Source organism: Erpetoichthys calabaricus, chromosome 11 (genome assembly GCF_900747795.2).
Source record: "Erpetoichthys calabaricus chromosome 11, fErpCal1.3, whole genome shotgun sequence".
Taxonomy (NCBI): Eukaryota; Metazoa; Chordata; class Cladistia; order Polypteriformes; family Polypteridae; genus Erpetoichthys; species Erpetoichthys calabaricus.
In genome coordinates this window covers 25,377,402-25,400,413 of record NC_041404.2, presented here as the reverse complement: position 1 = coordinate 25,400,413, position 23,012 = coordinate 25,377,402, and the positions used below count along the sequence as shown (strand labels likewise).

The 23,012-nt window shown below is 39.7% G+C and overlaps 1 long non-coding RNA gene across 1 annotated transcript in view; it reads right to left on the bottom strand.

The window, feature by feature from the left end:
• Positions 1 to 9,110, bottom strand: part of LOC127529565 (uncharacterized) — a 475,934-nt gene extending 466,824 nt beyond the window's left edge. The window contains exon 1 of the long non-coding RNA XR_007936190.1: positions 8,635 to 9,110. This is a non-coding gene — a long non-coding RNA (uncharacterized LOC127529565). The remainder of the gene's footprint in view (positions 1 to 8,634) is intronic.
• Positions 9,111 to 23,012: the final 13,902 nt, after the last annotated feature.

Below are 23,012 nucleotides of genomic sequence, written 5' to 3'. Positions count from 1 at the left end.
CCCCCAGATTCAATTATTATCCAAACCTTTTTAAATTGTTTTTCGCCACCCCTTCAGTATTGGCATCTGTCTAATTTTGGTGTCAGAACTGCTAATGAGCAGCTTAATTTGAACCAACAAGTTCAAGCAGAGGTCATCAAATCTAAACTAAGTGGAAGCTGAGGGAACTAAAGTTCACCCAAAACATTACCACAGTTGCATAAAGAAGAAATGATCAGAATTCAAGTGTCATGAACATACCAGACGACCTTGCCCAGGGATCAGGTCATCTGCTCTGTGCAGAACTCCAATGACCAAATTGTAAAGCAGCAACTTGTCATGCCTGGCAAGCTAAAGAAGTCATGCTAAGCATTAAATACTGTATGTATATATATGTTTGGAGGTATGTCTATCTGCATATCATTTATGACATGCTCAGAGTCGTTCACATTGTTTTCTTACATGTTAACAGTTTTAGTTTCAAAGGGTTTAGATCTCATCTGTATGTGTTTTTCAAATTCTGTCCATGCCTGTATGTGTTTATCTCTGAGTGCTCTGGTTTTCTCCTCACAACACAAAGGCCTGCAAGTTAGGCAGACTGGTGACTCCAAATGTAGCTCAGTGTATATGAATTTGGCCTGCGATGAATTGGTCCCACAACCAGAGCTGTTTTTTGTCTTGTATCTGATTCTGACAGAATAGGAGCAGTTTAAGCAGCTTTGAGAATGTACAATATGTACCTTTAGACACACCATTAACATGCTGTTGTATCTGAATTGTATCTGGATCTAATTTAGCCTCAAAACATTTTAACACGCCATTAATATGTCAGAAATGCATTTACACCAGATCTCAAGGGGTCCTTTATATCTTTATATAAACAGTAAATATACAGCATATGTAGATAGATACAGTGGATTTAGAAAGGATTCGGACCCCTTCACTCTCCTCACACATTTTTGTGTTGTAGATTTCATTTTAAATGGAGGAATTTGCCATTTTTGGCCATCAATCTACACTCCGTCTAGATAGTTCTACAAATGAGCAATTTCAGCTTTGGATTTTTAAAACATTTGCAAACCTTTCTGTTGACTGTGAGCTAATGAGCAAACAATTAAAAATTAACCCTACAACACAACTAAGTGTGCATAAAGGGAAGAGGTCTGAATACTTACTAGATAGATAGATAGATAGATAGATAGATAGATAGATAGATAGATAGATAGATAGATAGATAGATAGATAGATAGATAGATAGATAGATAGATAGATAGATTAGATTAGAATAGTCTGCAGATATAATAGGGTACAAAATTACAGAGGGAAATGAAAAAGGGCAAAAGGGAAAGAAATAAGAAAAATCTAAAGGTCAAGAAAGATTTTAAATATCCACAAAACAGATCACTTGGTCATCTTTATGCCCTTCATTTGTATTTCAGAGAGAGATATTCGTTGGATCCACTCATATCTTACTGATAGGATTCTGTGTCACTCCACGAGAATTTCATCCCACTTACAGTGTGAAATATGAGTCCCTCAAGGATCAGTTATCTGACCCATGTGTTTATTATTCTCATCCATTTTGCTTTTTGCTATTAGACAATACTTCAAGGAGTTCAGTTCCATTGCTCTGTGGAAGATGTTCAATTATACATGTAAATGAATTCCTTCCACACAGTGTCTATGAACAATGTCTAAGGAAGAGAGAAGGTTGGATGAAGCATAGTTTATAACAGTTAATGTCCAGTTAAAGTCTTTATTGTTATGAGATCCAGCTCTTTAATATCTTTCATCCCATGGTAGAATTAAAGACCAGACATCTCAGTTATATCCAGCATGTGCATCAAGTTTGATTCCTTCCTCTCTTTTCAATCTACTGTATCCGTAAATCATTACCACTTTGCTTGAAGAAAATCACCAGGTGCCCTCCAATTCTGCTACAATCTGATAGTGAGAAGATTGTTCATTCTTGTATACCATCATAGCTGGACAACAGCAATGCTCTTCTTTCAGAATACAGCATATTCAGAACTGTGCTGTCCCATCTGCAGAGTAGGAGACTGCTTCCTTCATTGCTCAATGAGATGCAAGAGCTTCTTTGTATCTTGAAGGTATCTGGTTCTCAAGAGGCAGGCAGCACTCAGGCACAACACCACAGAGCTCATTTTTTCAAAATCTTGTGTGGTGCAAGGGTGGCATTGTGGCACAGTGGGTAGCGCTGCTGCCTCGCAGTTAGGAGACCCGGGTTTGCTTCCCGGGTCCTCCCTGCGTGGAGTTTGCATGTTCTCCCCGTGTCTGCGTGGGTTTCCTCCCACAATCCAAAGACATGCAAGTTAGGTGCATTGGTGATTCTAAATTGTCCCTAGTGTGTGCTTGGTGTGTGTATGTGTGTGCACTGCAGTGGGCTGGCGCCCTGCCCGGGGTTTGTTTCCTGCCTTGTGCCATGTGTTGGCTGGGATTGCCTCCAGCAGACCCCAGTGACCCTGTTTTTAGGATATAGCGGGTTGGATAATGTTTAGATGGATGGATGTGTGGTGCAATTCACAACAATTGGCTGTTAACTCTTGCTTAATGCTTGCTTTTATGAATATGACTGATGACTTGAACATGGGAGCAAGGACTGGGATACCAGCCTGACAATCCCCTTTTAATAATCAACTGAAACCAAAGTGGAAATGGGATCATGTAAAAAATGGGCAGGGGGTCATGTAAATCTAAAGCGGACATGGACAATGACAAAAGAAAAACAGGCTATAGTCCCTTTCATCTCTAGGTTTCTTTGTATGGTTTTAGTTCTCTCTTTATCTGGTCGCTCAGATTGAACACCTACTTCATCTCTGAAGCTGAACTTGTAGCAATTGGCCCTGAAGGGGCAGGTTTTTGTGAGCCTGTGCCGTGGCCAGGGATCATTGGGTTTTGCTCCTTGAGCTGCAGGCAAAAGGGGAGATGTAGTTAGCAACGGCACGCTTCTTGTCCCAGAGTGTAATATCTTACCCCTAAAGAGCCATGAAGGTGTCCCCTAAGTGCAAGAGAAAATAAATCTTCTGTTTTTGTCATGGCTAGTCACAATGTGATATGAATGAGTTGTTACTGACATCACAACTGGCAGTGACTGTTATGACTTGTGAAGATTATATAACTGAAAGTTACGGCTAAAAATCAGTGAAAAAGTCGTGTAATGTGATGGAGGCTAAAGCAGTAAAGAACTAGGCCTAGAACATCTATTGTAAACTCTGAGCTGAAGTCTGAATACTGAGGCGATAGCATAACATTTTTTTCACATGATTAATATCAGAGTGAAAATAAAAATAACAGATATTCATTATCTGCCTTTTCCCCCAATTTGTAGGATACTTTTGTCCTTTTAAATCACTTTTGACTTGACAAGTCAATACCATTTTAGAGATTAATTACAGGTTGGATAGATGTTTATTTGTAAGGCAAGGCAACATGCTGCTTTAACATTTTCACTTGGCCCATTTTCTCCGTTTTTTCATTTTTGACCTTCTGTCCTTACCCTCATGTAGCAATGTCCTAAAGAGAAGTACAGGCTTGTATCAGAAGGCAAAGTCTTTGAGCTCACCTTGCTCCACATAGCCTTGAGGAATGGCAGGCGAATGAAGTGCTTCTACCATGACATTAAGACTCCTAAGGTAGTATTGGCTAGAATGCTGATTGATTATTTTTTCAATAACTGGCTTAGCTCTGAAGACCTTCAAATCACTCACTGGACTTAATGCAGAAGATGCTTTTTCAGAAAATGTAGCCAAGCTGCAGTGTTTTACCTCTCAGATGCCTTTTTCAGTTAACCAATAACAGTAAAGAATGGCCAGCTCCTGTTCAAATGATTAGTCATCTTGAAAACACACATTTAAAAGTGAAGCTCAGCTGCTTCCAAATAATTACTTATTTCATTGCATTTCTTTAACAACACCAGTCACAGTACATGATATTTTATTTGCCAACATTTACACAAATAAAACCTCAATGCAAACATACATTATGTAATCATTGTTACACAATAGCCCACAAGCCAACAGTTTAGCAAAAACATTTTGACATTCGATGATTATCAGTCAGAGCCAACATGACCCAAACCAGAAGTCGCATCTCTCTTTCTGCTACCTCTTCAGAGCCAACTTGGAAAAAGAACTGTGACCAGATCTAACCAGCTCTGTGTACCCCTGAGCCGCCACTATCACAGCTGGCCCCCTTTAAAAGGATCTCTACAGCAGGCAAGTTCATCTCAAATGGGTGGAAGAAGGAAGACCTCTGTCTCACTGTGCGAAAGGGAAAGCCGGCAATGTCCTTACATACTTATTTTCTTAACTTTCAAACTCATCTCAACAATAAATGAGAGTTCTCCCATCTGGGACCCCAACTTTCCTTCATTCCTTTTATCTGCTTATTTTATAACATTAAGGTCAACATGCATGTTAAGTTCATGTACCTTCCACTTTGCAAGGAAGAACTGCCAATGTTTTGGTTATGGCTCTAGTCCAGTCCTTAATTTTGTTTTTTATAGCCTGTTTTATATGTTTATATTTGTTGTTTTATTTCTGTTAAAGGTTCTATTTTTATTTAGATTTTTTCTGTTATTTTTAAATGTTTTTTTATTGGGATTGTTCATCTTTAGTAAATACAGCTGTGTGTCCTCTTTGGGACAAAAAACCAACCCAAAGACTCCCTGCAGTTTGACTATATTTGTGAATTTGGAGTGGCATCAGCTAACTCTTAAGAATTACCCAGTGCAGAGGATGTGGACCCACCTGTGCTTGCGGCCCCAATGGCTTTCATAAGAAGACACTGGCGATGCCATATCTTTGCTGTATTCCTGGCATACTGTATGAGTCCTATTATAAAATGCCTCCAGATAGACAGTGTTTTAGTGAAAAGCTGTGCCCTCAGTCGTTGAGGTGTTTCACTTGCACATTGACGAGCCGCGGCGTTTACTTCGTTTTGACGTTGTGTCTCTTCATCAGTGTCATTAGCATGACGTCATTGTTGTGCAGCAGTTTGCTATACACTGGTCTCTTATAGTGAGAAGTGAGCTGCAGCAAGCACTGAAAAACATTTAAAAGTGCATGCATGCGCCATCTAGTGGCTGTGGTTGAGCATGAGCCAATCGGACTGCTCTACACACACACACACAGGTGTTTCGTTTATATACAGGTATGTCTAATTTTTTAGTGAATTTGTTGCCCTTTAAAGATGAAAAATTAGTTTCTCCCTTTCCTCTTTATGTTAAGCCTTGCACAAGGAAAGGCCTACAGAGTTAATGGGGAAGGCCAGGACAAGAAATGTGAAACAAAACATAAAACCGAAACCTAAAGTCAGTCCAATTATTTGTCTAAACAAAACTGTAACCCGGTGAATTGTAGGAAAGCTTTCAGAAGGAAAAGTCAGGATCCAAGAAATCTAAAGAGCACTAAAAAAGCACATGCACAAAAGATTGCTTACTCAGAACATCCACAAATTCAGATGATGTTGATCTTTATTGCATTGTGCCATCACTTCCAGTACCGCACTCCATAGCAACCAATTTTGCATCATGACAATGAAACTCAGAAGGGCAACAGCCCCGAAAAAATCAAAACAGTATCAAATAATTTATAGTAAGTGAAAACAATTTCAAAAATAAAAATAAGTGTAAAAGTATGATTTAGTCCTTAAAAAATCCACGATGGGAAGTAACAATTAGGAAAGAAGCTTAAATGAGAAGTTTTGTATTTTGTCAAAGTTATTTCTTCACAATCATGATATTTAGTAATTTGAATTCTGAAGTGAAGCATATGTTATAAATGTAAAAAATAACTAGCTTGCTTTTGCATTTTATAATGGAGCTTATGTGTGCCAGGGGGAAGAAAATCCTTAACAGTTTCATGTGGCAAGCTAATATATATATTATGATGACTTGAAAATGTAAAACTTATCCTTTAAAACAAATGTTCAAAAATGGCAAACATTCAATCCATTGAATCATTATGATGGACGTGGATAGCATACAGGCTTGGGCAGATTTGTGGCAGATGAAATATAATGTTGGTAAATGTAAAATATTAGACATAAGAAGTAAAAATGTTAAGTTTGAAAACACAATGGGCGGTAAGAAAATCAAAAGTACATCTTATGGGAAGGATTTAGGAGTCGTAGAGAACTTGACACTATCAGCTGTCAGACAGTGTTCAGAAGCCATTAAGAAGGCAAACAGAATGTCAGGTTATATAGCGCCCTGATATGTGGAGTACAAGTCACAGGAGGTTATGCTTAACCTTTATAACACACAGGTGAGGCCTCATCTGGAGTACTGTGTGCAGTTTTGGTGTCCAGGCTACAAAAAGGACATAGCAGTGCTAGAAAAGGTCCAGAGAAGAGCGACTAGGCTGATTCCAGGGCTACAGGGGTTGAATTATGAGGAAGGATTAAAAGAGCTGAGCCTTTACAGTCTAAGCCAAAGAAGATTAAGAGGAGACATGATTAAAATGTTTAAAATTATGAAGGGAATTAGTACAGATGATGGAGACTGTTACTTTAAAGTGAGTTCATCAAGAATGTGGGGACACAGTTGGAAATTACTTAAAGGTGAATTTCACACAAACATTTGAAGTTTTTCTTCATACTGAGAACCACAGACATATGGAATAAGTTACCAAGTGGTGTGGTAGACATTAGGACGTTAATGACCTACAGAACTCGACTTGATGTTTTTTTAGAAGAATTAAATGGAAATGGCGAGCTTTGTTGGGCTGAGTGACCTGTTCTTGTCCAGATTGTTCTGATGTTCTAGATAGATAGATAGATAGATAGATAGATAGATAGATAGATAGATAGATAGATAGATAGATAGATAGATAGATAGATAGATAGATAGATAGATAGATAGATAGATACTTTATTAATCCCAATGGGAAATTCACAAAAAAGTCAGCTTTGTGATGCAGTCTCTCTGTGCTTGTATCTAAAATTTTCAGTCTTGACCAGGATCAAGTCCTTAATGTGCTTTTAAACTGTTGTTCTTTATATTTTGACTTCAATATAGTTTTTTTTTTTTTTTTTGTTCTGGAACTGTGTATGGGTCACTTAGTGAATTGTTTATATGTTATTGAAAGGTTCAGGACTGATGCTCTCTAAGTTAATATTAATTGCATAAATTAATATACCTGTGCACATTTAAATGCCTTTGTACTCATTGGACAAATTCACACACTAGCTTTGGTAGACAGTAGGACTTTAGGGACTTTAAAAGCTAGACTTGATGTTATTTTAGAAGAATTAAGCGGGTAGGACTGTTACGATTGTTCTAATGTTCTAGTACAAATACCATAACACCTCAGGATTGCCATCACAGACCCTGCACAGGCCCCAGACTAACAGCCAAGACATTACGTTTTTCTCTATTATCTGTGTGTCCCCTTTTGCTTTTGTATCTTCAAGTCAGTTTTGCTTTAGGTCTTTTTGGATATTTAGGCATTTGTCATTTTGTGGAGTCTCAAGGTCTTTTGTATTCTTAGGACTCTTTAAGACTCACATGACCTTATTTCCTTGTGAATTACTTTTCTGTTTGGCCTTATTTCCTAATAGACTATTTTTGTAATACTTCACGTGGTTGTTTTTTTAGCCAATAAACCATTTAAATTTGGATCCCGTCTCTTTGGAAATTCATTGTTTTCCTTTCTGTATGTCACCTGTTTCTGCTTATAAAACAAAACAGTTCTTAAAAAGTACACCAGTTCTGAGAGTAATGTATTTCATGTTTTCTCATTTGATGTAGCTTACTTGTGCATACACTATTCATCATTTTCAATGCTTTTATGCAGTACTGGATATGTCTGTAATTATCAATAATAATAATAATAATAATAATAATCCTTACATTTACATAGTTCTTTTCTCATTACTCAAAGTGCTGCAGTGAGTGGGGAGCCACTTCAACCACCATTAATGTGTAGCATCAACCTGAATGATGCAATGGCAGTCATTTTTGCGCCAGTAAGCTCACCACCACACATGTGCTGTTACAGGGGTGGCCAACTCCAATCCTGGAGAGCTGCAGTGGCTGCAGATTTTTGTCCAACCCTGTTGCTTAATTAGAAGCAGACCCTCACCACTAACAGATCTTATTTAATTTCAAACCTTGTTAATGCTTTAACTCTACACTGTCAGTTCATTCTTAAATCATAGATTTTTGTTTCCTTTCTAATGATGCATGTATTGTCCAAGTAATTTGAAGCCTAAAATGGATCAGTAAATTTCAGTTCTTCACTTTCTCTTCAGTTTCGTTCTGAGTATTTCATTAAACCAAATAGTGAATGATGAATACACACGGGCGGAAATGGAGACAAGCTAGATGTACAACTGCTGGTTCCTTTGTCATTTGCACCTGTTGGCTAATAAGGAGCAGTTCAAACAATGAATACAGCTGTTTAAGACTCAAATAATCAATTAGGGTTTAAAATCTTACAAAATGAGACAACAACAACAACAACATTAATTTATATAGCACATTTTCATACAAAAAAGTAGCTCAAAGTGCTTTACATAATGAAGAAATGAAAAATAAAAGACAAAGTAAGAAATTAAAATAAGACAACATTAGTTAACATAGAATAAGAGTAAGGTCTGATGGCCAGGGAGGACAGAAAAAAAAAAAAAAACTCCAGACGGCTGGAGAAAAAAATAAAATCTGCAGGGGTTCCAGGCCACGAGACCGCCCAGTCCCCTCTGGGCATTCTACCTAACATAAATGAAATAGTCCTCTTTGTATTTAAGGTTCTCACGGAAGGACTTGATGATGATGGTCATGCAGATTTCTGGCTTTTAATCCATCAATGTTGGAACATCACAGTGCTTTGAGTAGATGCGCCACCACAAAGAAACCGGAAAAAGAAACAGAAGAGAGAGTAGGGGTTAGTATGGATTTTAGAGCCACCATGAATAGTTATTATAATGAATTGGATATACAGAGTATCAGGATTAAATTAAAGTGAAGTTATGAGAAGGCTATGTTAAAGTAATGTGTTTTCAGCAGTTTCTTAAAGTGCTCCACTGTATTAGCCTGGCAAATTCCTATTGGCAAGCTATTCCAGATTTTAGGTGCATAACAGCAGAAGGCCGCCTCACCACTTCTTTTAAGTTTTGCTCTTGGAATTCTAAGCAGACACTCATTTGCGCCTTATGGTCTATGATGTCAAAAAAAAAAAAAAAAGCAGATACATAGTTATATATGATATTTGGAATTATTCATTTTATGACTTGTATAGTACATTTAGGAAAACATTGTGGCACGGATGCAACATTATTCATATTATTCATATTCATTCGTATAACACTGCATGTTTTTTTTCCCCGATCTTGCCAGTCCCCACATGTTGCTGTTTCTTTTGTACTCCAGGACATGCAGAGGCAACAATAGTACAGAGAGGTCAGTTCAGCACTATATGCAATCATCACATTCAAATGTTAACAGTTCACACACACGCAAGGACCATCCTTCCTACATTTATGACGTGTGTACCTGTGGCAATGCGCACACTTCAAATATAGGAGGCAGTCAGGATTGAACTGGGGACTCTTGATTACAAGTTAGCAAATCTTACCGCTACACCACGGAAGCTGTTATATCGTCCTTGAACCTTTTGTGAAAGTGTTTATTTAATCTTTGGACTTCAGACTTCACACATTATATAGTTTTTGCCAACATTTTTTCATTTACTACTAAAATATGAAAAACGTTTCTGTTTTAACAATGTGCTTACACAGATTATTGTAGAAACGGAACACACATGAAATGCATGTGTTCCAAATAACAATCTATTATTTCCACTCTAAAACTCCAGCACTTTACTCCCAGATAATCAATCAAGGCATGAGCTGGGAGAACATTGTGCACGGTCTGCGGCGGTGGGGGATGGAATAGCAGGCTGCTTGCTGCTTGTCTTAATCGGCACATTTACAGAACAAAAGACGCTGAGGGAGAGGTGCGAACGGATTTAAGGTGGGCTGGATCTACGAGTTTTTTCATAGGCTCTGGTAATTCTAGTGTTATTTCGCCAGTGTTTGTAGATTGCCCGTGTGCTTTTTCTTCCTCCTTAATGTTTTCTATCCTTCCACTTTTAGTGTCATGTAAGAGTTTTGAAAGTTTACTAACTACATCAGAATGAAATGTCATTCATATAAATTAAAAACATTAAATGCAAGGATGTGGTAGGAGATCTACTCCCATCACTTCTTTTGTTTGTAATTTGTCTTTGGCAGTTAGGGTCTGATGCCGTGAAGCAAGAATTAGGCAGCAGTGACATAATGGCAAGAGCATTTCAAATAAATAATTTTAGTACCTTTTACTTGCTCTTGTATCACCCATTTTTGTTTGATCTTATGCCTCCTTATCTTTGACTGCTCTTTTGGATTACCAGCTTAAAGGAATATTTTTTTAATGCGTCACTTACCCCATGTAGTTTGTAGTGGTGGGTGAGAAATATTTTTGCTCCTCTGTTTTCATTCAAAATGAAGAGAAAAATGTTTGTTTGCGACATAATAGAAGCTAATAGTGACCGATTCTGTACAACGACAAACAATGTGAAAAAATGTCCATGGTAAAAAGAAAAAAAATGTTATGTTTCTCGTTGCATAATCCACACATCAGTTATCCAGTTGTATGGTCAAAATGTGCAAAATACATGCTTTTTTGCAAAAAATATTGAGAAAAATAATTACTTCCAGAACAATCTGAACAAATCATAAACATGAAACTAAAGCCTTACGGGATTTACTTTTTGAACTGATAAATCACTTCTTCCCCTTATTTGTTGGTCAAGAGTCTTGTATTCAGTTCAAAAAGTAACTACCATGAGGCTTTAATTTTATGTTTATGGTGTTTGTGGATTATACCAGAAGTAACATTTTTAACAATATTTTAACGTACATGCATATGTTTTGTACATTTTTAGAATATACATAGATAACTGACGTGAGGATTGTGGAAGTTGGGGTGCCAACTGGGCCAGCCTGTTTAATATAGGCCCAGAAAACTAGAAAATAAATAGACCTATAGTAGTGCGAAGAATAAAAAGAGGCAATTGCTGCTGAATCTGCTTCATAGGTCATTGAACTCAAAGGCTTCAGCATAGTGGATCTGGCTTTGGAAGAGCTTCATCCTAACAGTAAGGTGGCTCAAGTCCAAAATGCGAAACCTCCTTCCTGGGACACCTGGTTTTATACCATCTTGAATGGAAGGGCCGGAGCTATTCAGGATCAATTGGCATCACTGAGTGTCTTCCTGGCACTGTGCAGGGGAAAAGAGATTATACCATTAGTGACAGCACTCCCCCTTATCTTGGAGTTGTACTGAATACCTCAGCTGAGCCTGAAAGGCGATCCTCTGATGCGCATGCATGACACCATGGGTGTTTTTCACATTAGTTGCTGTTGTACAGCATCTGTTACTTATTTCTCTCCATTCTGCATAAAACTTGAGATCAACATTGTTTTTGGCCACCACTACAAAGTGAATAGGAATAAGTAACATATATAAAAAAAAAATCAATTGGGGCAAATTATTCCTTTAACAATAATTTTTGTTTTAGCTGTTTATCATGCTTCTTCTGATGTTGACTTTCGAGATTTCTTCTCCAATCTGGATTTGAACACTCAACTGTGTTTTACAGGGTGGTGCACCACACTGCATCCAATGATTTGGTTTTAACTACAAGAGGGCTCTGCTGCCACTGGCTCACACTTCCGTAGATGGATCTGGTCAGCATAGAGAGATGGAGAGAGGGGTTGGGAGCATGCTCTGATAAAGCGTTGCCGCACCTGCCATACCCGGGTGCACCACACTGGAACAGTCTGAGTTTTTTTTTTTTTTTTACTCTGGCTGGAGTGCCAATCCTGCCACCAACCCCCAAGTTTTCCCTGTAAATTAAAGGACCTGCTTGCATGGCTGATTGCAGGTTAACGTCATACCCAGAATGAAGCAATTGCAGGTTAAGTGTCTTCCTCAAGGATTCAATGGAGTACAGTCACTTCTGAAATCTATGGGATTTAAGCTGCCAACCTTCCGATTGCCAGTGCAGATCTCTAGCCTCAGAGCCACCATTCTGCCCATACACATGGAAAAAATGGTCCATGGACTGACCCCCAAGGAACTCCATTGATTAACCACGCCCTTTGTGGATTATTTACCCCTTCGTCTTCAGTTGAGTAACAAGTGGCTAGTTAAGCACCCACCTATCTCTTGGGTTCAGGTTCAATTCCTAGTTTGGCAGCTATCTGCATTCACTATGCACATTCTCCTTGAGTTTCTGTGTGCTTTTTCACCAGTTTGCTTCCAGATCTAGAAAAAGATAAGAAGAATAGACTGATTGTTTACTCTAAGTTGGCCCTGTATGATTGTGCCCAGGCAATTGACTGGAATCCCATCTAGGGATTAATTTCAGCCTTGTGGCTGTGCCAGTTAAACTCACTAATTAGTCTAACATGACATGAAACAGAACCTCTACCAAGACTCTACAGCTGTAACACAGCCATTCTGAATTCTCTTCCACCATGTCCCCAGCATTTGAATTTTGGTTTACAAAGCAGTCTTTTTGTCTTTCTAGATGTCTGTCCCCTATCATGGACCCAATCATAAAATTGTTCTGATTTTCCACCTGCAGTTAAAGTCACTTCAGTACACATGTACTGTGTCAGCATGCCCGTGTCAATGAAACACAGGAGGCTCTGCAGTCTACTTGTGACTTTATGCTGTAGGAAGATAAGTAAATAAATCAAGGTAAATAATTTTTGATGTGGCTTTTATATAAGTAACATATAAATGTTTTTTTATGTAAAGACCATCACAAAACATAATCACAAACAGGACTTTGCACGATATCTTGGTGAGCTCTGTAAGCCCTGCTTTTTCTTTGAAGGACACGTGTGGGGCAGACTGACTGGCAGGATGTTGCTGCATCCAAACAGTGCCATCTTTCACCTTTACGCTTGGTGCAGCTGTGTTGTTCTTATGTGTGAGTGGACGTTTCTTGCGGGGATGTCTTCTGTTCTCTTTCTCCGATGTAGAACCTTCATCCACATCTGAGTTCACCTCTGCTATAGCACGTCTTTATTTGAAAACAGCAGTGTCAGATTGGGGGGTGTGTGAACATGACAGAGAATAAAACTCAATAAAAAAAAAAAAAGACTTTTACAAGTACCATAAATTTACACCAGCTATAACAAACTCAAATCAAATGTATGTTTTTATTCTATAATAGTAACAATAAGAGCAGCTCACTTCTCAAAACTGAGGCGCCCAGGACTGAACCACAAACGTCTTGATTACAAGTCAGTAGTTCTTACCGCGACACCACCAAAGCAATCATATTAGGAGTGTGTCAATGTTACACCCTAAAGCGAGTTCTTTCTCTGCAGTTATATTCTTGAATAAAAGTGCACTTGTTTTGATATACTTGTACCTTTTGTGAAAGTGTTTATTTGATATTTGGACTTCAGGCTTCACACATTATACACTTCATGTCTACATTTTGTCAATTATTAATAAAACATGTATAGCAGGCGGCCGGGGTCTGTGCACTGCTGGGACCCCCCTGCGGCATACGTTCCAGGGGAACAAAGATGGGAGACCCAATACCTTCCCCGGAACGCTAGACAGCAGCCTAGCCTGGGGGTTGGAGTGTGGTGCAGCTCTGTTGGGTTCCGCAGGTGCTGCCAGGGGGTGCTGTAGCGGGAGCTGCTGGGCCCTTCTGTGCAGTAATTTCGCCACACCCGGAAGTGCAGCCGGGTGTCGCCAATCAAGCACCTGGAGCACTTCCGGGTGCCTAATTTAAAGGAGCCAGCGACCACCACTCAGGCGCCAGAGTCTGGAGGAGGAGGACAAAGCTGCCTTGGGGGAGTGAAGGAGAAAGAAGAGTGTTTTGCGGTGGTGTTTTGCTTTGTGCTTTTGTGTGTTGTGATGACTTTCTTTTGGGGTGTTTTTGGGGCTGTGTAAGGCCTGTGGGACAAAGGGAAGACTTGCCCCACGGCTGAAGAAAAAATAAAAACCTTTTTGTTTATTTTTATATGTGCCTCTGCTGTCAGTTTGTGTCAGGTCGACGCCCATATAGCGCCTTTGCCACACATGAAAAATGTTTCTGTTTTAACGATGTGTTTACATAGATTGTTGTAGACAAGGAACACACATGAAATGTATGTATTCCAAACAACGATATATTATTTACCCAGCACTTCACCCCAAGATAAACACTGAGCACTGAGAACCTTCTTTGTGAATTGAACTTTGGCGGTGGGCAGGGAGATGGGATAGCAGGCTGCTTGCTGCTTGTGCTGATCAACACATTTACAACACAAAAGACGCTGACAGAGGGGTGCGAAGGGATTTAAGGTGGGCGGGGAATACAAGCTTTGTCATAGACTTTGGTAATTCTAGTGTTAAGTCCAAATGCTGATACAAGGCCTGGTGTTAAACTAATAGCATCTCATGAGTGTCGCTGGCACAAGAGCTCTGCTAGGAGATGGCCAGAACAGTGCATAATTTTCAACAACTGTCTTAATGGGGGGGGGGGGGGGGGGGCTCCCCTTGAAATTCTGACAATACAAACAAACAGATAAAGGCATCAGTCAAAATGACCAGATGTTATAAGGCTTCTTCAACTAAGTCTCTTACTGTTATGCCAGTCAATCATCTTGTGTCAGTGTCAGCTAACTCAAAGCTTAAGAGACTGAAGTGGTCATATCACTTTGGAGTGGAGAGCCAAAGTGCTTTATTGGCCCTGTAAATAACACGGTGCATGCTATGCTAGTGATGTCAATTACTTGGCTTGGCAGACAAGTTAGGTGTATATACTGTATTTAAAAAATGAAGGCAAAATCTTTCAGCTGTTTAGCTGGGCAACTGAAAAGGAAAAACTAAGTAACATATATACAAGGAAAAAGAGGGAACAATGTCAGGGCAGATGAAAAGAGAAAAGGTGAGAAAAAAGCTGCCATTAGGAAAGATGAAGAGAGAGAGATTAGTTAGTCTTTATGATCTAATAATAATTCATAATTCATTACATTTATATATTGCTTTTCTCAGTACTCAAAATCTAGAGAAATATGTAATCCCAGGAATCCTATTAATGAAACTCACATCCCACTGGTCCCCCCATTCTACCCTAATACTTCCTCACTGGCCATTAAACAAAATTTCTTCATATTTCAGACTGATCCTGTCACAGAAGCCTTTTTTCTCTAACCTTCCCTTGTATGTAAACGTCTCATCCACAGCTCACTTCACAGAGAAGAGCCACATTCCTCACCACGCACTTTGAGCTGTAACAGGGGCCACCTTACCACCATCAATACTCCTGTATCTGGTCACTCTAGTAAATTTAATATTAAACAATGGGCCACTTGCCAGTCTAAAAATCATATTTACTGCATTTCTTATATGAAGTGTCCAGCAACCTACATAGGTAAAACAGCAGACTGTTGCTGAGAACACCCTCACACCACTGAAATTCAAGACCTTACAAACACTTTTTTAGATCAGGTCACATGTATTGATCATAGCCACACTAATCTCTCTGTGTTCGTTCATGGGGATTAAAAGACACTTTAAAAAAATCAGAAGAAGCTAAGCTCATTCTAGATCATGTATTTTGCTTTTTGTCACGCTTTAAATTGGTCTTATTTTAAAACCTACATATATATGTTTGGTATCATTCTTTCCAGTATTTATTGAACTTTAATGTGATGTTGTTAGATTTTCATATTCTTATTCCATTTTTAAATTAGAAACTATAATATCAAGAACTCACATCCCGCAAGACAAGACTTTGTGCCAAGAGATTTTACCACGCCCAGGGCAGGAAATAAAAGACAAAGAGTAGATGACAAAGACAGCGAGATGCAGATCATGCGGCACAGCAGCAGCAGCAGCAGCAAGCCAGCAGCTGATAGACCAAAGTGGAGGTAAAAAAAAAAACTGTATTTGTTTCCCATTGTATCACCATTTAAGAGGGAGTTTCAGAGGTGCGACCATGTCTCCTTGTGGTGCGTGCAGCCCCCCTCTTCAAAACACGAGAGGCAGAGACACGAAGTGGCTGGTGCATAGTGCAGGCCAGGGGGGTTGGCGAGTGAAGCGAGCAGGGGTTAAGCCCCCTAATGTGTATATATATATATATATATATATATATTATGGTATATGGCACTATATAGCACCCTGTTGAACCCACCAGACAGACATCCCAGACATACGTGTAAAAGCACAAGAAGATTCTTTTAATATTTTCTTCAATAAAGTGCACAAAGCACCACACACTCCACAATTCTCCAATAAGAAATCAATACAGTAATCAATAACAATAAATACACTCCTCCAAACTCCCAGCAGCTCCGTCACACTCCCACCCAACTCCGGCTCAGTCTGCTGGGGTTTCCCACAGTCCTTTTAAAATCCATGACCCGGAAGTATTTCTTCTCTGGGTCAACACCACATCTTCTTTCATCAAGTGTCCCGGAAGTACTGCGGGCTTCCGTCTTCTTGACTCCTAAGTACTTCTGGGTTGGTGTAACCGTAATAGTCCCCGGGTCCTTGGTGAGCTCCCCCTGGCGGCACCCACGGCACCCAACAGGAATGAAGAAACGGACTCCATGTCCCATGCTGCCCTGCGGGAACCCGAGGATCCCTTTCCATCCAGGGGAGTTGCCCTCTAGTGTCCCAGGGGATGTAATGCCCTGAAAAGGCTGTTTTTCTCTGATGAGGGACGTCCAGGCCGGGCTGAAACGCCTGCCGTCCATCGCAATATGTGTATGTATATATATATATATATATATATATTGTGAAGGACAGCCGGGTCCCATGCCTGGCAGGGATGCCCCTGCTGCATCTGTTCCAGGGGAGCCACCATGGGCAGCTCAATACCTCCCCTGGGACGCTTGGTGGCAGTCTCCCTGGTGGACGGTGGTACCCCAGCCTAGCGCATGGCTCCATGGGAGATGGAGTCCTCCACAGCCTGGTTGGGGGCTCGGATGGCCGCTAGGGGGAGCTGCATGGAGTCTGCAGCCCGGCTGGTCGAATCTTCAGCCCCACCCGAAAGTGCAATTAGAACCAGGTGGTCAAGCACCTGGAATGCTTCAGGGTGGGTTATAAAAAGGGCCAGCCACCACCTCTCAAGGAGCCAGGGTTGGGAGGAGGAGGACTACGCTTGCGGAGGAGTTGTGGGGAAAAGGGTCCTTTTGGGACTGTGTATTGCCTGTGGGTCACGGGGAAGACGTGCGCCCACGGGTGAAGAAGAAAAATAAAAAGTCCTTAGTTTATACGTGCCTCTGTGTCCTTCTGTGCCGGGTCAGGCGCATATATAGCGCCTTTTCTACAATATATATATATATATATATATATATATATATATATATATATATATATAGTATAGCATCAAATCAATGAAACTTCTGTGATATTGATCTGGTCAGTTAAGTAGCAGAGGGGGTTGTTAATCAATTTCAGCTGCTTTGGTGTTAGTGAAATTAACAACTAACTAACATGCACTAGACGGGCAACAATGAGACGACCCCAAAAACAGGAATGGTTTAACAAGTAAAGGCGACTGACATTTTTCCCTCCTCATCTTTTCTGACTGTTTTTGTGTCACTACTGGTAGCATGAGGTGATGCCTGGACCCTACAGAGGTTGGACAGGTAGTCCAACTTCTCCAGGATGGCACGTCAATATGTGCCAATGCCAGAAAGTTTGCTGTGTCTCTTAGCACAGTCTCAAGGGCATGTAGGGGATTCCAGGAGACAGGCAGTTACTCTAGGAGAGCTGGACAGGGCCGTAGAAGGTCCTTAACCCATCAGCAGGACTGCCATCTGCTCGCTTTGGCAAGGAGGAACAGGATGAGCACTGCTAGAGCCCTACAAAATGACCTCCAGCAGGCCACTGGTGTGACCAAAAAATCATAAACAGACTTCATGAGGGTGGCCTGAGGGCCTGATGTCCCCTTGTTGGCCCTGTGTTCACTGCCCGGCAGTGGAGCACGATTGGTATTTGCCATAGAATACCAGAATTGTCAAGTCCACACATGAGAGCAGGTTCACCCTGAGCACATGTAACAGACATGAAAGGGTCTGGAGAAGCCATGGAGAATGTTATGCTGCCTGTAACATCGTTCAGCATGACCGGTTTAGTGGTGGGTCAGTGATGGTCTGGGCAGACATATTCATAGAAGGACGCACAGACCTCTACAGGCTAGACAACGACAACTTGACTGCCATTAGGTATTGGGATGAAATCCTTGGACCCATTGTCAGACCCTATGCTGGTGCATTGGGTCCTGGGTTCCTCCTGGTGCATGACAATGCTTGGTCTCATGTGGCGAAAGTATGCAGGCAGTTCCTGGAGGATGAAGGAATTGATACCATTGACTGGCCCCCAAACTCAGCTGACCTAAACACCTCTGGGATATTATGTTTTGGTCCATCTGATGCCGCCAGGCCGTATGTATATATATATATATATATATATATATATATATATATATTGTCATGGATGAGCGGGGACACTGCCCGGCCGGGACGCCTAGACAGTCCCCGAGTTGGACGATACTTCTCCTCGGCCATGAGAGGGCAGCCGCCCGGGCCTAATTGGGGGCCACAGGAATGGAGCCAGGACACTCACCACTGTGAGAAGACGTGGCCACTGCCAGGGGGCGCCCGGACAGTTATGGAGTCCTGGATGGCAGCACTTCCGCCACACCAGGAAGTGCTGCCGGAAGTAATCCCAAGGGCACCCGGTGTACTTCCAGGTGCTCTCCTGACACTTCCGCCACACCAGGAAGGGATGTCATGGGGAGCACCTGGGGCTCATCCGGGTCGTAATAAAAGAGGCTGCCTCACTCCACTAAGAGAGCCAGAGTTGGGAGGAAGAAGACGAAGCTTGTGAGGAGGGCGAGAGGAGGTTGAAGGTGAAAGAGAAGAAGAAGAAGGAGAAGAAGAGAAAGAGAAAGAAGAAGAGAGAAAGAGAGAGAAAGTTGAACGTGAGAAGAGAAGGAAAGAGAAACAGAAGAAGAAAGGGTTGGTGAAGGAAGGCATTGTGGTGCTGTAGGAAAATAAAGAAGTGTGTTTTGGACATTCTGGTGTCTGTCTGTCTGTGTCTGGGGGTATGCTTTCCACAATATATATATATATATATATATATATATATATATATATATATATATATATATATATATATATATATATATATATATATATATATATATATAATCACGCATGCATGTCTGAGGATCTCCTTGCTGGCTCATTCAAGGTAGGCAAGAGGGGGTGCTGTTGCTAAATGTGTGGTCTCATTTTCTCCCAGCAGCTCAGAGAAACCACCCAGTGAGGGAAATTAGCTCCACCCCTTCTGGTCGTCCTGGTATAAAAAGCCCGACTGCCTCCACTGAGCTGTCTTTTTTGGGACCGACTCCTGACAAGACATAGCTCTATGAGAGACCTCACTTTTATTCTGATGGCTAAACCTGAGCCCTTATTTTCTTTTGTGTTTTGCCATAAGGAGTTATGTTAGTTGTTGCTAATAGGCACTTGTTTCAGTTTTAAGAAGTAAAGCAGGCAATTAAACAGGATGACCCAGCTGGTGTCCCAAATATTGTTCGTTGGTCTCGGTTTTGTTTTGACCTGTGCTTGGCCAGTTAACAGTATACACAGTACAGTATGTTATCAAGTTGGGCATATGACTATTTACCATTGTATCCATTACAGACTTACAAACTAGGGATTTTTCAATTTTACCTCTTCCGTAATCTTAACATTTCTTTTGCTATTTATTACGAAAACACTTTGAACTACACTATGTATATAAATGTGTTATAGAAATACATATTGTTGTTTTGTCAGAGCAGCATCTTGAGGCTTTTTAGATACTTTTTTTCTTGGCTTCAAGAGCACAAACAGAAATGAGCTGAGTAGGGATGCATGGACCGTTCTTAAGATGTGTTTCATTAATTAATTGAGTTAAAGTAGCTTGAATGATACATTAAAAATATCAATAGAATGCCAATTAATTTAACTTTAATGGATTCCCTTTTACAACTTTCAATAGAATGAAAGATGCTTCTAATAAACATATTTCAAATGTGCACATGAAAAGCTTAAATGATGAAATAATCAATTATAATTTTATATAGTGCTTTCAATAATGAACACTGCTATAACTTACTTTGCATAAGTAAACTCACACTCACTCATGCAGTGCCTATTTAGTGTTGCCACTTCACCTAACCAGTAAGTACGGTGGGAAGGATGAATGGAGTCCTAGCAGAAAAACCCACACAGGCAGTGACCTAACTACTGCACCATCTCCTTGTTATATTACATAAAGAAAATAATAATTCTTTAAATTTATATAGTTCTCTTCTCACTGCTCAAAGCACTTTTCATAGTGAGTGAGGAGCCACTTCAGCCACTAATATGCAGTATCCACTTGGATGATGTGACAGCAGACATTTTTGCGCCAGTACACTCACCACACATTACCTGTTAGGTGGTGAAGGGGATAACTAATTAGAGACAAGGGATGATTAGGGTGTGAGAATGACAAGGCGATGGAGATTTAGGCCAATTAAAACCAGCCATAACAGCAGGTCCATGGAAAGAATGCCGTAATACTGGATGGGTGCAGAATGCTTACAGCTAGAAGCACAAAATAAAGATGAGAAAATGGATAAATAACCTGTATGCCTACATGTTTCTATGTATACATGTTGCTTGTATGCTTATATATATACTTGTATTCTTACGTAACTCCTTATGAAATTAAGAAACATTTAAACATAAAATACTTTTTTACATTTTTAATAAACACTGTCTTTTTGTAAAATTAGTCCTTGTTTTTTGTTGTATCAAGAACTTTCGCTTATACCCTTTCTCTTGAAGTTGCTCTAGACCAGGGTGAGCAATGTTGGTCCTGGAGGGTTGCAGTGCTGCTGTTTTTTGTTCCTTATTGAGGAGTCAATTAATAATAATAATAATAATAATAAAACATTTATATAACACCTTTCCCATGCTCAAGGCACTTAATTATTTCAGATGAAATACTTATTGCTCAAGTATCATTTTATTGCTTCATTTTAGTGGTCTCGCTTGTTAAATTTCCCCACCCTTAATTGATTATTCCGGTCTCTCAAAACCTGCATTCACTACTTTTAATTTATACTAATTAGCAAAAAGATGCAAATGGCAAAGGAGCCAGCAGTTCTCCATCTAACCTGTTTCCATTTGTCTGGTTTAATAAAATACTTGGAAGTATACTGAAAGACAATTTATTCATTATTCATTTGTTTTTATTTTTTTTTTTTGCTTCAGATTATTTGGATGATATCCTTGGAAAGGAAACAAATTTTATATATAAGAAGGATTGGTTTCTAATTAATCAGCTGGGTTGGAATAAAAACATGAGGGGCGTGCGGACCTCCAGGACCAATGTTGCTCTCCCCTGCTCCAGACGAAGGGACACGTGCTTGACCATAAAAACTGGCAACGATAAATAAGTACCAAAATTAAATTGAATTAAATTGCCTAATGATGAAGATGAATTGGTACATGTGCTTGCATGCCAAAATGTAGTATGAACCCAGATCTGCATCAGCTTTAAAATATGTATTCTTTACTGTCCAAATTAGAATTTCAGGAGTGTATTTATTACTATCTACATATCCATTTCCACATGTTGCAGAGATTTATACGCTACGCTACTGTGGGAATACATGTGCAAGATTCAAATCTGAAAATAAAAAGTGCCAGCTGTAGACTAATAGTAGGAAATTTTACAACCACTCAGATTGTATGTATAATGATTTGTTTTTGCAACTGGACTTGGAAATAGGCATCTGCTGGTGATGAGTGAAACAATTCACACAAAATTGATTTTGCACATCCCTAAAAATCTATGAAATTAATTGCATTTCCAGTGAAATTTGTGCTATTGACACACGAAGTAAGACATTTAGTTCCTGCTGGAAGCATTTACATGCAACAATTTCACATGCATTTGTCTGTAATTTAATATTTAAATAAAAATCTCTAGTGAAGAAACAAAATCCCCAGACTTATTTCCTGTCAATTGTAAATATTTTGTTGAGCCACCAAGTGTGTTCTGGTAGTACGACCCCCACTTTATCCATTTTGATGACAACCCTAAAGATGCACTTGAGAAAGAGAAGATACTAGAGCCTCAATGGTGGTGGGAGAGTGCATATCCTCAACATCTTTTGCAGAAGTCAACAAACAGCGAAGGGCAGTTGCTGGCTAACAGCATGGCAGGGCTGAGGGGTGGAGGACATCCTGTAAAAATTTCCCTTGGAGAAAACAAAGTCATGCTTGCAGTGGGCCATTTAAGTGTGTCTTTGTGTGGAAAATGTGCAGCATATGATAAAAAAAAAATGCACTTCATCTCCACGGTCATGTGAATGAGAGACATAAATGAGAATCGATTTTACTGGTGTGCGACAGATTACACGCATTACACAGCTGCAGAAAAGGATGCAGGTAAACATGGAAGTGTGAACAAGGCTTTAAGGAACAGTATTCCTTGTTTTCCACCTTCCAAAAAAACCTTTACAACATTCCAAAACTCTCGTTAGAGAGTTTGACGTTTCACCATTCCGAATTCAAATGCGAAACAAATTTTAGTGTCCGTTTTATGAAATGAATTAAAATTTGCCTGATTCACTCATTATTAGAACTACTACTGCTAAGTAAAAAAAAAAAAAAATAATAATGATAGTGTTTACACAGCTGTTTTACTTTCTAGCAACTTAATAGATCTCATTTAGTATGTAAAATTTAGTTTTTTAAGGTATTTTTAATGTAACCTTCACTTAAAAATAAAATCCAGAGAAAACATTTTTAAAACATCAGATGTAGCAACAAAGCAGATTTTGTTTAAAATACATTTTAAAGTTCCTACCTTAACTCATGGCTGATATATATTTCATTTCATGGTCAGCTCAGAGATTAGTTTTGATTAGATTTGATTAGATTAGATAAACTTTATTAATCCA